This window comes from Cryptomeria japonica, chromosome 3 (assembly GCF_030272615.1).
Source record: "Cryptomeria japonica chromosome 3, Sugi_1.0, whole genome shotgun sequence".
Taxonomy (NCBI): Eukaryota; Viridiplantae; Streptophyta; class Pinopsida; order Cupressales; family Cupressaceae; genus Cryptomeria; species Cryptomeria japonica.
In genome coordinates, this window is record NC_081407.1 from 860,562,777 (window position 1) to 860,579,813 (window position 17,037).

The 17,037-nt window shown below is 38.6% G+C and overlaps 1 pseudogene; it reads right to left on the reverse strand.

Annotated features, from left to right (window-relative positions):
- Positions 1–6,994: 6,994 nt before the first annotated feature.
- The window catches only part of LOC131066662 (GPN-loop GTPase 3-like), an 83,774-nt pseudogene continuing 73,731 nt past the window's right edge, over positions 6,995–17,037 (reverse strand).

Sequence of the window (17,037 nt, forward strand, 5' to 3'; positions counted from 1 at the left end):
TCAGAAGAATATCAATCACTCTGCTTTTCATAGTACTTATTTTGCGTGGCAATCTGAAACAATCTTCACATGCTTTTCAACAGAGAAAGGAATTCTCTTGAGTTGGCCTCAATAAAAAATATGTCACAGTCTTAATACATAGAAGCAAGCTTCAAAGAAAGGTATTAGTCAAGGTACCTTCAACACACTTTTTTCTTTCAGACAGCTCGACCTTCAAATACATACCTATATTTTACAGCCTCATAATTGATATTGAAGAAAAAATAAAATGTCTTTGTTTCTGTCAACCACACATTCCTTCAGCGGGACGAAGCAGAGACCACACACGAAATGAAGAAGATACACCTTCAAAAAACCAATGCAACTACACAAGTACAATGAATGTACCCACAACCTTTTCCCCAACAATTACGCACAGTTCCTAATCCTTTTCATTAAAAAAATTACAATTCCTCCACCAAAAAAACGTATACACCCACTTAGCAAAATCTCTCTCTTTTTATAAAAAACTGTTAGCACACCAAGTTCCAGAATCCAAACCACTTTTTTTCTCAAAAAAACGAAAGTTGTGACTGGCTAGATTAATTCAAAACAAATAACAATGCCTCAAACATAGGACACGACACCCAGAATGAATAGTTATGACTAAAAGAGTCCAAAAAAAAATAGAACTACACTGACATACTTGTCTTCAATCATATATCAAACTATAAAAAGGTTTTCAAGGCATACATCATCACAGATAGCCAGCTATATCAATATATTAACACTACAAAAAAGTGATCTATCTTTCTTTCTTCAAGTAAGAGAAGAAAAACAACTTATAACAAATGTTCACCATCTGAAAATCGAATTGGTTCTCTTAGAACCTGAAGCCGTCAAAACACATAAAGTAAGTCCATTTTCTAAGCCACCATTTTGAAAAATATCAAGCACCAATTATCTATGTATATCATGATGCGTTATGTCGGATGAAAAACCAAAAACACTATTGGTCTACATGATATTGAAACGTAAAATACTAAAGACCGATTTCAAAAAGCTCAACACAGTCTACACCCACATATCTTATAATTACCTCCAATTATAATTTGTTTCTCAACTCAAATCGAACTATCACCACAATGCATGAGAAAGAAATAGACATGCCCAAGATAAGATAAGAGTAATGGAGCAAAAAAAAGAGAACCCATTCAAAAAGTCGACAAGTGTTGATGAAAAAGATACGATTCTCCAAACTCAACTAAAACTATTCATCAACACGATTTCATAAGAATTGATAAACTCCAACAAAAAAATATGACACGTGATCTAACTTGTCACAAGTTAACAAACAAACAGCTAGCCAATGTAGACAGATAGCCAGATGAAGCAGACACACAAGCAGCTAGACCACACACTCAGGCTGCTCAACGAGACAAGCAAACAGCTCAACCAGACAAGCAAGCAGCTCAACCAGACAGACAAGCAGCTCAACCAAGCAGGCAAACAAATCAACCAGGCAAGCAAGCAGCTCAACTAAAATTTCAATTCACTCTCTAAACCTCATCAACTGACCTTTGACATCAATGACAAATTATTCAACAACACATTAATTATCTAACGAATCCTCCAAATATGAACCCCAAATCATCAAAATAACATTTGCTATTTTTTTCTTAATGATATAGCATTTAATCAACACACAAAGAACACTAGATTTATGTGGAAACCCAAAATGGAAAAAACCATAATGAGAATAGTTGCTTGGATCTACTACCCAAATCTAGTCTCACAAAATAATAGATCACTTACAATATGAAGTAAGCACCAACCTATTGGAGACAACAATCTCTAATGACATTTGCACTCACTAACCTACAAGATACACCAATCCCATAGGAATACAAAAGATGTGAATTGCAAACCTTCAAACTGAATACACAACTTTTATTTGATTTGATCAACCTTCAGAGCACTCTCCCACATTGCATATAATCTTCTGATGAAATCGCACAATGATTGGGATGCAACTCAAATAACATCATCCCCATACTACACATCAATCATTCAATTATCAGATATTACAATTACAAACACACTAGGAATGAATCTAGATCAACTTTATATGTGATATAAAGATTATTACATTAATATGTTGGCCTAAGAAAAGATTATTGCATCTGCAAGTCGGCCACAAGCATAAACATTCACCAAACGTGTAATAGGCCAAGTCCAAAAGCCCACAAGTTACTCGGAGAAAGATCATGTTATGTGTTATCCAATTTAGCCTTATCTAGTCCCAACAATCAATCACATGCCATCCCCAACGAGCACACATTAAAAACCTCTAGTGCATCGAACTAGAACAACCGAATCAGCCAACTCGCACAATGACCACTCTTTCACTTCTAACTTTATGTCCGTTGAACATCAACAATTGAAACTTTGGAATCTTACACATGTAGGCATACTCTCCTTCCAAACCGCAAGTCATAACTCTAAGTGCGATAGAATGCAGAACAAAACAAATTGCCAACATAAACACACTGTATTAGGAACAAACGTCAGTAACATACTACAGATACTATCGAATCACTTACAACACCACAAAGAGATATAGGAAGATACTACAATCAAAATACAACAAATCTCACAACTTTTCACTAATCTCATGCCATCCCCAACGAGCACACATTAAAAACCTCTAGTGCATCGAACTAGAACAACCGAATCAGCCAACTCGCACAATGACCACTCTTTCACTTCTAACTTTATGTCCGTTGAACATCAACAATTGAAACTTTGGAATCTTACACATGTAGGCATACTCTCCTTCCAAACCGCAAGTCATAACTCTAAGTGCGATAGAATGCAGAACAAAACAAATTGCCAACATAAACACACTGTATTAGGAACAAACGTCAGTAACATACTACAGATACTATCGAATCACTTACAACACCACAAAGAGATATAGGAAGATACTACAATCAAAATACAACAAATCTCACAACTTTTCACTAATCTCGAAACTCCAATGCTCAAACATAGACATTATAATAGTTGTGGCTATACAATTACATGCTAATTAGACCTCACAGTGAGCTTTGATATCACATACATTTACGTTTAATTCTCACAATTTGCTAACTCCTCTATTACACCTTTGACATTAATGACAATATATGTACAACAGTCAAATCTATTATTTCATTTACCTTCGATTGTCTTTTAGCCTCAACACAACTCCAATGATGAAAATATAAACCAAGTCGTGTTGATTTGGAAATTAAAGTCTTAAATTATTTTATCAAAAATCACTAGCTTTTCCCTCCATTTTAAGCTCCCGAATGGAAGGATAAAACAAGAATGAAATACCATAGGCCACTTTCCTTATATAAACTTATCTTCGCATAAAAATTGAGAAAATAATTAAATTTTAATTTAATAATATGCCAATGGATCCCTTCAACCCTTGAAACTTTTTATTTGTGGAGTATAATACTCTTAAAACCACATTAATCACCTTGTTTGTCTTTGATTTTTAAAATGAAAGCCAAGTCTTATTAAATGAAGATTGTATCCTTAAAACACTCTGCTATATGCTCTTAAAGCTCCAACCTAGACCAAAAATGCAAATTTAAACATGAAAATAAAATATTACTTTTTAAGTATGATTACTTGAGCTCGGATCCTCTTGCATCAGATCTTTTCTATAATCGATTTTTCATATTATCAAATTTGAAAAACACCACTATCCAAAATTAATTTTACTATTAAGAGTAGCCTAGTTTTAATATGAATATTTTTATTTAAAACGGAAAGTTTAATATTAAAATTAGAATGAATAAAAAGAATCATTGAAAATTATAACCTAAAATAAAAATGAAGTAATTGAAACTTTCCTTAAAAGAGCATTATAATATTCCAAAGATTGAATAGATATCTGAAAAAACTCTTTGAATATTGGCTTCACCCTCCTTTAGTAAACAATCACATGTCTTTAGGCTAATGGTCATGTGGGAGAAAAAATCAAATATAAGTTTCTCTATCTCTGGCTAGAAACCTTCCAAGATCTATATCATATCCTCAGTCAGGCATTCATTATATGCCCCTTCTCCAAATCCCTTTGTCTATCTTGCACTGTCACCCAAGAGATGCTTATATCAAGGTTTCCAGATATGATACCATAAATGGTTTTTTGAGTAAGCACAACAGATAAACAGCATGCTTGGCCAAATGATTGCCATTCATGAGAGATACAACACTCTAGAGTTCTATCATGGGCATGTTTGACACATAATTCAACAAAGGTGGAAGCAAGTAAAACACCTCTTTACTCATCATTACAATCTAAAATGTTCAACAAGGTGAAGGGCTCCAAAAAAAAAAAGTTGTTCATTAAAGGATCAAATAATTGTGCATTCCAAAGAGCTTGGAGGGCATGCACAACATACCATAAAACCAATTATTTTGGGCCTCTTTATGAAATTTCCCAAGAAAATGTATAGTCCTAATGAAGCATCAAAAATTAAAATGAAGTATATCTACATGGATAGACAAGGCCACTTCTGCCTAGGAAGTGCTAGAAAATTGGTAGCAACTATATTACTCTCCAGGATTGTTGAATCCACTTGATGTTCACCTCCTCTAACAACTTGCTAGTTCCTTGCCACTAAGAGAATTTTGTCAACACATAGTTTATCCATTTATTGTGCATAGTGCTTAGCATGCCACAATACACCTTAATAGGAGAGCCCAACATGTAGAATGTAAAGCACAAGAAGCCAATGCAAATTGATTGTACCTTGCATGTGCAATTACTTTAAATCCCATTGCATGAGACAGCTGAGGCCAACAAATCTGTTAATGTCAGAACCAGAAAGGTAAGACATAGATATCTGAAACTTAGAAAAATCTCAGAAGAACAAGATACACAAAATTTTATCCTGGGAAAACCCTCCACTTGAGGGTGAAAAACCCAGCCACACCAAAATCAACCTTTATTAAAGGCACGAATCTGATACAAAGCTTCACAAGCTTAATCAAGCAAGGATATGAACATGATTGTTTGCACTTAAAAATCAACAAAATAATTCAATAACATCTCAGGAAAACTGATGGTTTCTACTACATGGCTAGCACATAAGCTCTCTGCAATATGAAATACTCATACATCAATCATATATGAAGAGAAGATACAGAAACGCAGATGAAGATCCAAAGCTTCTCACACGAATGATCTCATAAGCAAATATATATATATACATCTCAACTCCCTTATTAACATCTTGCACCCCCACCACCCCCCCCCGACAACCTGCTAACGCTGCTATATATAAGAACAAGGCTCAAAGATATCTCTTGACGGAGGAAGACGGAAAGCTGAAGCGCCACAAGCTATCAGCAGTTACAAAGTGAGCCGTTACATAAACTAGTTATCAAAAGAGCCACATAGGCGATGAAACAATCTGAACCTCTCAATGGATGAAATGCGAGGAGGAAAGAAACTGCTGCCAGCACACACGAGGCTCCCACGAAGCTGCAAGTCATACACACAGGTCGGTGACGGTTATCAAGGAAGCCATTACCCTTCCAGCTATGAAGAAACCCAAAAAATCAAATGCAAAACTCAAAATTGTCGAACAATATAGATTCACAACCATCGTAGGAAAAATAAAATCTCCTGCAGCATACGCAAACATTAACAAAATCTATATTGATGATGAGCAATATTTATCATACCCATCAAATAATCTCAAAATACTCAGAATGTTGCTCAATAAATCTACTATATACATAATTATCTCAACTTCAGGGAATAAATAAATTGAAATTAAATTTAATAGCAACCCCACACCATTCCCCAATAAATAACAAAAACATTTTCCATTGCAAAGAACCAAGAACACAATCAATACAAGAATCATTTTGGCTTAGGTACAAGATACGGTTCTGGAAATATCCAATAACCAAGTTTGGGAGGTTCTTTGCAAGAACTTAAAGCTATAAAACCAACAAATAAATTCAAATTTGATCTGTAAGGCAAAAAAAAAAATCAGCATTTGTCTTTTAGGGAATGTGATTTATTCCTAGTATCTCCATTTCTTGGTTGATGTAGCACCCTTGTTATGGGTAATTTAAAATGCCTTCCCTTGAAAAATTGTTCGTCTCATTTTCAACTCCATCAAGGATGCATGATAGTATCTTCATTTCTTTTCAGATTATACTTTTTAATTTCACATTGTCAATTGTTAGAAAAACATAAAAAAGTTGTGTGAATACCCAAGCCTAAACTCAATTTTGATGAGCTGCAAAAGACAATCCAGTTCCAGTTCAGAGGTGTTATACAATATAGAATTGAGCAGCCTTTAGTGATCTACATCGTGGTCATAGTAACTGACACCAATAACCAAGTAGAGGTAATGGCAAAGTTGAGGCACGTCCAGATTACAAACGATACAGAGGAATAAGGTAATTATTGAAGACTGTAGCATTAAATAAAGGAAAAGTAGCTTCATGACAATTGAAAATGTCGTGGAAAACATTAAACTTTTAACAAGTAGTAACTTGGGGTCCTAGTACTTTGCAGTTCCAGCTGTGAGGTGTTATACAATATGAACTTGAGCAGCCTCTATTGATCTAAATCATATTTTTCCCTGCCATGGCATAATCATATGACATAACTTTTTCTTTTCATAGCCAAAAAGAAGAAGAAAATGTTGGCATGTTGCTCAATAGGGATTAGTGAGACAGGTCTAACAACTAGAGTTCATATACAAAAATTAAAACAATTGTACATATCAGACATACAAGGCTTACATTGAACATCTTTTTCAGAAAATAACATGGAAAATCCTGAAAGATGTGTAGGATCATTGCTCAATATGGATTAGTAAGCTTGGTCTAATAACCAGAATTCATGTACAAAAGTTAAAACAATTGTAGATATCAGAAATGCAAGGCTTCTATTGAATTTCTTCTTCAGGAAATGACAGGACAAAAATGGTGTTTTCGGATCAGTGCTAATTTATTTTAATGGAAAACATGAACTAATATCAAATAGTGCTTAGAAAATTTAGCACAACCTTGCAATGTGTTTGGATTGGATCATAAATATGCATTAACAAGCCATAATAGCATGCCCAGATATCTCTCACTCAATCATCCTCTCCATTTTCTGCATCATTAAAATCAGGATCAAAATCCTTAACCTTAACATCGGCGTCTTCTCCAAACTGAATGGCATTGTCAATATGGGACAAGATGTATTGTATGCTGCAAAATTGCATATATTTTGTAAGAAAAGATCACATAAATAGGAGGTAGAATATTCATTGAATGCTTGGAAGGAATCTTTAGTATTCAAAATGACATACATAATTTGGAATAGCATGGTTAACAATCATAACAGGAACATACCTGTTCTCTTTTGTGATATCAAGAGGTAAGAAGTTCACCATACTTTAGTCATCAATCTGAAAAACAATTCTACTCTCAGGTGACACTCAAAAATGAAACACAACCGCAAGGCACCTACTCAATTCTCAAAATCTGTGTTGCTTTACACTAATGTTCCTTCAAAAATCAAATTTATAAAGTAAGAAAGCTTTAGTTCCAATACTTCAAAGACCACTTCCAGTTACTATCCCTTTTGTAAATGCTTCCTGATAGTTGTTACACTATAAATGTGGAATCCTTGGAAGGAAGAAAAAAGTTCGAACTCCATACTTTATGCATGGTTTCTAATGCAGTAAGGACTCGAGCACAAGTACTGGTACAAAAGATGTGTATTGATTCCATGAGTGTGCTTGTATGTTCATGCACATCCCAACTATAATATCAACAATAACAATAATGAATATAGCATTTAATCATTCATCACGTAAATAAATGGTGTGAATAAGAGCATACAAAAGCTCATCTACCATGTCAGGACCACTTGTGGGTGCTCTAGATTAAAATTCAATTTCAGGGGGTCTTATAAAGATAACCTGCTACTACAGGGACAGTAGTGTTCTCACATATCAGGAAGAATACAAAGCAACATAAGCTTTCTATGTAAAGATTATGGCATCATTACCTACAATCTAGCTGAAGCTTGGATCTGATTTAGAGTTGTATACATATAGCAGTCCAACTTGGATGATCAGAAATTCTTTGCAAAGAAGAATCTAGAATCATTTTATTGATGCAACAAACAAGTCAGTGTTGAAACTGGTATATTAAAAAAATCATAAACAGCACATAATCCCGATTATCCCACACCTACCAGTTGTGACCTTTTTCACACATCGCCCCATTGCAAATGGGGACCCTCTGATTTTCCTGCTTTCTAGGGTTTTGTTAGTGTCCTGTGACCTTTTGCTGCAGTTTCACCAAGCCTTGTCCAATTCAAAGCATTTCAGGCCCTGACAATTGAAAGTTAGTTTTTGCAAGTTATGTGATTCCGAAGTGTGAACACCACCCGAGTGCTTAGAAAGGCCAAAGGACGAAGATCGCAATTGATTTGGACGAATTTGGACAACTTTCTATTTTTAGAAAGTTTGCTTTTTTGCTTTTTCCTATTTTTTAGGAAGTTTCGTTTTTGGCATTTTTAGCCCGATCCCCGGTATGGCTATTTTTAGAAAGTTTTTCCTATTTTTTAGGGATGTCTTCTTTTTGCTTTTTCGGGATGCAAACCTAGGGTTTACACTTGCACCACTGACCAGCTTTGACCAGAACTCGAAAATTCCAAGTTTTGACCTAAAAAAGCTAAATCCCTAGATTTTAGGCTTTTTGCTTTTTTCGGGATGCAAACCTAGGGTTTACACTTGCACCACTGACCAGCTTCGACCGAAACTCGAAAATTCCAAGTTTTGACCTAAAAAAGCTAAATCCCTAGATTTTAGGCTTTGTGCTTTTTCGGGATGCAAACCTAGGGTTTACACTTGCACCACTGACCAGCTTCGACCAGAACTCAAAAATTCCAAGTTTTGACCTAAAAAAGCTAAATCCCTAGATTTTAGGCTTTTTGCTTTTCCGGGATGATCCACCCTTCAGATGATCCACCAAGGCATGGATGTCAAATTTCAAGTTAATCCGGTTAAATTTGATTAAGCTATGAAATTTTGAAATTTTTCTAAAAATTCTTCTAAATCTAGCTAACAAGGGTTTTGAAGTATTATTGCAGGTTCAAATTTCCACCTTGATGGAGGCCATGAAGGAACACTCACCAAAGTCCGCCACACCTTGGGAGGCCATGAGGGAGCTAACTTCAAAGTCCGCCACACCTTGGGAGGCCATGAAGGTGCTAACACCAAAGTCCGCCACACCTTGGGAGGCCATGAGGGAGCTAACTCTAAAGTCCGCCAAGGCCAGAGAGGCCATGAAGGTGCTAACACCAAAGTCCGCCACACCTTGGGAGGCCATGAAGGTGATAACTCCAAAGTCCGCCAAGGCTAGAGAGGCCATGAAGGTGCTAACTCCAAAGTCTGCCACACCTTGGGAGGCCATGAAGGTGCTAACTCCAAAGTCTGCCACACCTTGGGAGGCCATGAAGGTGCTAACTCCAAAGTCTACCACACCTTGGGAGGCCATGAAGGTGCTAACTCCAAAGTCCGCCAAGGCTAGAGAGGCCATGAAGGTGCTAACTCCAAAGTCCACCACACCTAGCGAGGTCATGTGGGAGCTAACTTCAAAGTCCGCCATGCCTGTGTGTGGGGTGCATAGGGGTATAACCCAAAGTCCGCCCAAGCATGCCAAGTGATCGAGGAGCTATGCCTAAAGTCCACCCAAAGTAAGAAAGCCATGGAGGAGCCAAGTCCAAAGTTCGCCAAGGGTTATGAGGCCATGAAGGAGCAAAGGCTAAAGTCCACCCATTCCTTAGCCAAAATTTCACCTTGAAGAGAGCCATGAGGAGAGGTCTCCAAAGTCCGCCATACCTTGGAGAAGATGGAGATAAATTCCAAAAGTCCACCTACGCATTGAAAAGTCAAAACAAAATCAACAAGATGCCAATGATGTCACAAAATCCACTGAGATATCCAAGAATTATTTAAAAAATCCTCAAAATAAATCCAAAATGGAAAGTTTTTTTGGAAAAGAGAATATTGAAAGAATATTGGAAGATTATTGAGATATTAATTCAAAATGGAAAGTTTTTTTTGAAAGGGAATATTGGAGAATTGATGAATATCTTCAAACTTAAATCAAAATGGAAATTTTTTTTAAAATTAGAAGTATGAGTTGGATGATTTTAGGGGTTTTTACTTAAAGATTTAACCTTGTCTACAAATACTTCATTATTACACCAAGAAGTTCAAAGTTACTAAGGAGAGCTTAGTAAAGTATGTCAGTTTGAAGATCATCTGGAGAAAATTCTAGATATTGCTGGAAGTTGGATAATATTTTTTAGCAAAAGGTTTACAAATTTCTGGAGAAAGGCAACTAGTACGAGGAAGAATCATCCAAACTTTTCTGAATTTTATGAATATTTTGGAGAAAATTCTAGCCTTACTTCTATCCAAGTCAGAGGTGAAATTAAAATTGTGGATTTTCTGAATATTTTCCAGAATTTAATAAATGATTTTTTCGAAAATTTTGGAGGAAGAAAATCATTTTTTTGGGCTAAGTATGAATTTTTTTGAAAGTTTCGACACTTGGTGGTAACAACAACCAGCCTTAAAACTGAGGGTTTTAACGTGAAAATTCGATTTTTATGGCTAAGTATGAGAATAAAAAATGGAAAATTTTCCAACACTTAGCCATTTCGCAGCCCCATTGTTTTCAAAACTTTGCAAATCATTTTCTAACTTTAAAATTCCATTGTTTGCCTGCAGCCCTAGACATTATGAAATTCCAAGTAGACAAAGATGCTCCTCCAGAGTCGAGGATGACTTCAAAGTGGAAGAACATCAGCGACACCAACTTCGGACACATCAATCTGAGGGAGTTTAAGAAGCGAATGTTTGGTCTGGACAACCTTGTGCCTACCACCATTGCGCAAAAGATGATGAAGAGTGGTATCGTGCATGCTACTAGTTTCCTCCCCACCATGCAGTGCAATGAACTAGTAGTCGAATGTGCCAAACACTACAACCCCATCAGTAAGGACATTGTTGCACCTAATGGAAGAGTGCTGGCGAATGTCAGCGATGAGGCCATCAAAGAGGCCTTCAGGATCCCAGAGTACCACAACACAGTGTATATGACAAAGGACGAAGCTAACAGTCTGTACCAGGACCACCTAGAGGAATATGATGCCATAGTTAACCATTCCTGGCTAGACAAGCTGAGGAAGGGTGCCTCCAAACTCCAGAGAAAGAGCCTAGTCCGAGCATAAGCGATGAGGCCATCAAAGAGGCCTTCAGGATCCCAGAGTACCACAACACAGTGTATATGACAAAGGACGAAGCTGACAGTCTGTACCAGGACCACCTAGAGGAATATGATGCCATAGTTAACCATTCTTGGCTAGACAAGCTGAGGAAGGGCGCCTCCAAACTCCAGAGAAAGAGCCTAGTGTGAGCATACTTCAAGGAGGACATTGGGGACATGATTGTCCTGCTCAATAGAATAATCGGAAATCCTCAGGGAGCTCCATTTGAACCCTAGATGTATTATTTCATTAATGAAATAATCAATGGAGTGAGGATGATAGACTGGGCCCGGATGATCAACGACAACCTAGACAGCCAGCTGAGGAACCTGGAGACGAATAGGACTTTCTTCATGAGTTCTTACTTGTTTTATTCATTGGCCAGGACCTACAGATACAGAGGTCTCACTTGCAGAGGAGAAGTTGGGAACAAGGAGGACTAGTTTCCAGTGTACGATTGCTATCCCCAGCTCCACATGGAGGAGAAATTCCATTTTAAAAGAGTGAATGATACCTTCCTGATGCACATCACCCAGACACTTCAAGGTGGTTTGCACTAGAGGCTCTCTCAGGAGTCTATGGACTTCATCGGTCGGTTCGGAAGTTGGTACATCCAATATCCAAAATTTACTTACCTCCGAATTCAGGGATTCTCCAGGCCTCCGTACAAACTTCCAACTTACCCTACCAACCAAGTGGTGTTGCTCGAGGTTGTAAGACTATTGGAGGAGTATATAGTGATTCAAAGGGATAAGCAGAAGAAGGCAGGAACGTCCTCACTCACAATTGGTAATGGGCTGGAAACATGTCCATCGTCACAAGCTGCTGCAACCGCGGAGAAGGAGCTGGCTTGGTATCCCTTCTATCAATACAAGGCAAGAAAAGATTTCGATCCATTCCATAGGATAAAGAAGATCGAAGGGACAACATTTGAGCATAGACTGGATCTAGAAGACTACTGGGCTAATGCAGTCGATAGCTTCGAGATCAGGAAGAGATTCTGGTCAAGAATTCCTTTGAGTATGGTGAGAGCAACGGAAGTATTCAGAGTTGTCAATCAGGTAGAAGAAAGCCTAGAACTTCAGCAGACGGGCTTTGAAAAGATGAAGAATGAACCCTTAGTCTTAATAGATTGGACAAAGGGAGAGAAATCAGATCTAGCAGACCTCATGAGGTCGATGGTTGAGTACTCAAGGTGGTGGGTGTCTGAAAAGACAAAACAGTTGAAGGCCAAAGGTGTGACTTTGACTTATGAATTAATGGGAGTAGATGATACTATGTCCGTCGATCTTTGTACCTCCGCCAGTGATGTTCGAAATCCAGAAAGTGTTGGGTCTCGAAAGAGGAAGGAGTTGGTTGGAAGCTCCACAAAGGTCACAGGGAAAAGGGTTGTGGGTGAGAGAAGAGAATCCAACGAGTCACTCCATCCTAAGTGATGCTTCCATTGCGCCTGATCAGAGTGCAACTGGGGAGCAAGAGATGAACATCTGTGTGATTGATGATGAAGTAAGAGTGCTTTCCCAACCAGTTGAGGAAGTAGTGAAAAAGGTCTTCCAAAGCCCAAACAGAGAGCAAATTGAAGCACCTACAATCTTCTTGGATGGCATACCAACAAACCCAGGAGAGGCAGATGATGAGTTTGATCGGAACACTGTAGAGCAATCAACCATTCCGGATTGGCTGAGAGCAAGGATAAAGGCCAAGGTTCCCAAGGAGGCCCACTCATCCGAGGAGGTCACCGCAACATTCATGGAGAAGGTGAATGAACCCTCTATAGCTAAACCACCCAAACCTGCCAGGAAGTTTTCCCTAATTCAGAGAGACAGTGCCGGATTCAGGACAGTCCAGATAGCAATGCCCAAAGAAGGGAAGACCAGAGACAATGTCACCACGGATGATTACAAGGTTACCACCATAGAGCTGGGTAAGCCCACCCAAGACTAAGAGGTCCAATACTTTGATGACTCCTGCAACGTTCTAAAGGCAAGGCTAGCTCATGAAAAGGAAAAGAGGAAGAAGGTTGAAAAAGAGAACCAACAGTGGAAGAAGTATGTTCTCATCTTACTAGCCCACTCAACCGTGAAGTCTCAGCTACTCCAACACAGCCTCTTCAGCAGGGATCAATAAAGGACTATGATGATATGAAGGGCTCGTACACTCAAGAAAAGGAATGGATTTTAGACGCTTCGGTGTGTGCTGACACCCTGGTGGAGAACTTAGTATCGGCACATGAGGCAACTTCTTTGTTGATTGATCGTATCCAGGATCTAGCCTCCAATTGGGAAGAGGTGGATGAAATTCATAATGAAATACTCCCTCATCTAAAGGTTATCCGAGGCATGTCAAAGAGAAGCTTAGTGGATGTAGGCATCATACAGACAGGAGACAGGTATGACTTCGGCACATGGTACTATACTCTGGTCACTCAGATTGAGGTGCTGAAGAAATCCAAGACCAAGTGTTTTGAGACAGAGGCAAGTGTTAGAGACATTCTGGGCAAGGTATTTCGTGTGGCATCAGAAATCTGGAAGAAGGAAAGCCTAAGGGAGAACCATTTACAAGCAGAGAACCTGAGAGCCAGGATTCAGGCGAGCTTCTTCAGGGATTCGGGGATGATTGACAAAGGCAATCTTTCAAAGATTGCAAACTTCCTCTCCATCGATGACAACTTCCTCACCCAAGCAGTTGAGTGGGAAGGCATCCTTGCCACATGTGCCGATGATGTGGACCTCATCGACTTCCAGATTGGCGGTTTACCAAGTGTCACCATGGAGGTCAAACTCATTGTGTCCAGATACGTTGAATCTCTGAAAGAAGAAAGTGGCCACTCACCTAAGTGAAATTAGTAGTTGCGCCACTTGTCACTCTTTCATTTGTTTGAGCTGATAGTATTTCGGGAAACCCTAATTAGGGTTTAGGACTTTCAATCTTGGCCCTTGATCGCTGTTTGATCTCGGCCATTCATTTATTTTTGAGAACTATATAAGGTTGCCTCCTCTCATTTGGAGAGTGTGAGGTTTTTGATGCATTATTGCTTAAGGTCATTTCCAGATAATATATTGCATGTGCACTGCTTTGTAATCTCTATTATTTGAATGATTTGCATGGTTTCAATTGCCTCAACACTTAGTTAGAATTAATCTAGATTTGCTTTCGTTGTTGTTAATTTGAATGAAGGATTTGATAAGTGTCAATTGATGGTGTATCTTTGCTCATACTTTTGGTAAATGGATGATTTCCATTCTACCATGCAAAGTTAGTCTGAGCCCATCCCCTGTGCATCCCAACATCTTGATCATAAGCACAACCCATTGAAGATTGCACCGGCCTTGTGTAGTTGTCCCTAGTGTGGCGAAGCAAGGTTTGGTTTCTCGAGAGCACCCAGTCGACACCGTCTCCAGAATTCGTAGGATTAGATTAGCCTTCCTAAACCCTATCTTTTTTCCCCTTTCTTTCGAAAGTCTAAATCCCAGGAAATCCCAAAAAAAAAAGAGAAGAGCCTAAAATTGCTAAATCCATCTAAGTCTAGCAGTTCAAGATACTTGTCAAACGTAAGTCCCCCTTGAAATTTCAGCATACACTACCCAAGAAGCTATTCCACTAAAGTCGCTTGTTCGCACATATAGACCTTGGAATCAGTAGTGATTTTTCAGGAGAGGATAGAATACCTTCGGGTATCCTATTCTAATGTTTGGTAGATGATAAAACAGACACCAACATAAAATGATGCTAGAAGGAGGGCTTGATCATCGTCAAGTTTTGACCAGCTAAAGTAACCTATTCCGGATAGTAGATATGATGCAGCATGGTATTGCCACATGAATTCCCATTCAATCTACCTCTTGAACAACCTGAACAAGGACTAAATCAGTCATACATCACAGATCAATTGCAAGCACTTGCTTGAAAATCAAAAGTAAATTACTCTCAGTTCAAACAAGCAAGTCACCTTATTGCCAAAGAAGAAGAAAAGGGTAGACAAATAGGGACTACGATCAAAGAAAATCTAGAGAGACAAAGGATTTCTACCCTTCACAAGCAAGTTCTGAAAGAAATCTTACAGTTTTCTTTCCAGTCCACTAACATGGTAAGAGATGGGTCTGCCCATCAATCCTCCTGAACCAGGAAAACACCCCGAACCAGTGATACAACCAGATTTGAGCTTCAACGACGAACAAGAAAACATCATCATTGAGTTATATAGCTTAGCCTGGTCTGTGAAAAGAAATTATCCCAACTGGTGTCGAATGTGCTTCATCCTCGAAGAAGAAGAAGAGATTGCCAACCGCATCAACGCACGAAATCAGAGAGAACAAGAGGAAGTTAATCCAGCCCCTGAACCTGCTCCTGCACTACCTCAGCAAGAATAAACGCTACGTTGGATCGCATAAGTTCTTTCTCCCTGGATAAATTTCAAAGGATCCTCAGATCAGCACAAAGTTTATCCAAAGAATTCGTAGAGTTGGAACGACCCACCAGATCTAGACAAAAAAGAGAAATTTCGCCAGAGAAAGGAGAGAATCAAGCAGAAGAAGATAGACAAGAGGTGGAAGACATTTCCAATTTATTCCAAAACCCCTCCCCTCAAGTCCCAAGCACTTCGCCTTCAGTCTCCTTTACACCAATTATCCAACAAGTTCATCCAGTAATTTCCCAAGCAAACATCCCAATGGCGTGGCGTTTGGCCAATGCATCCCCTATGGTCTTCACAGCCTATAATGCAATGCCAAAAAGCCCTGAGCACTTCTGTTCTAGGTTTCATAGTTGTGACCTAAGTCGCTCAGCTGATGAACATATCAAGATTTTCGAAGATCTCCTGCATAATAGAGATATCCAGCATGAAGACGTGGCTTGTAGGTTGTTTCCTTACACCTTTGATGAAGAAGCCTCTCACTGGTATATCCACCTGCCAGCCGACTCCATTCATAATTGGCAAGAGATGAAAGATATCTTCTTAGAAAAATTCAGATCACCAATCTCTCCATCTGAATTATATCGACAGTTTGTGGAAATAAGAAGACAAGAACATGAACCTATTAGCACTTTCAATAATAGGTTTCACAAAGCATATACAAGACTAAGAGATCCCTACAATCTGAACAATGCTACTGCACTGCCTGTTTACTATGCAGCATTGGATCGCCTCACTTCCATGTTTGTAAAAACAAAAGGCACCCCCCCAACCAATTTGAAAGAAGCATATGCTTCAGCTATTTCAGTCAGCAATGATCTGGAAGTAGGTGCCGCTACAGGACCCTTGAATTATCTAGGAAATCCCGTCGCACAAGGACAGATCCAAAATATCAATAGAGCATTATCTCAGAATACTCCGGTGATGAACCAAATTCCCATAGCCAGTAATCAGTTGGTTCTTCATCCTGGAAATCCTGTCTCACAAGTACCTCCGCCACAACTGGTATATCTCCAAAACGCGACAACTTCCAATCGGACCTCAGAGGAGAAGGAAGAAATGAGGGAATTAATCAATCAAGTAAAGAAACTGTCGGCAGAGGTAACCTATTTGAAAGGACAGAACAACCAAATGCAGAGAAATTATCAAGGAAATCATCCAGGACAAGGTTCTTCCGGATATACAAGAGACGGTCAAAATTCCAAAGAGACAATCAGAACTACCAAGGGAATAATCAGAATTTTTGAAACAATAATCCGGTTCCCCAGAAGAGAACATGGAATAC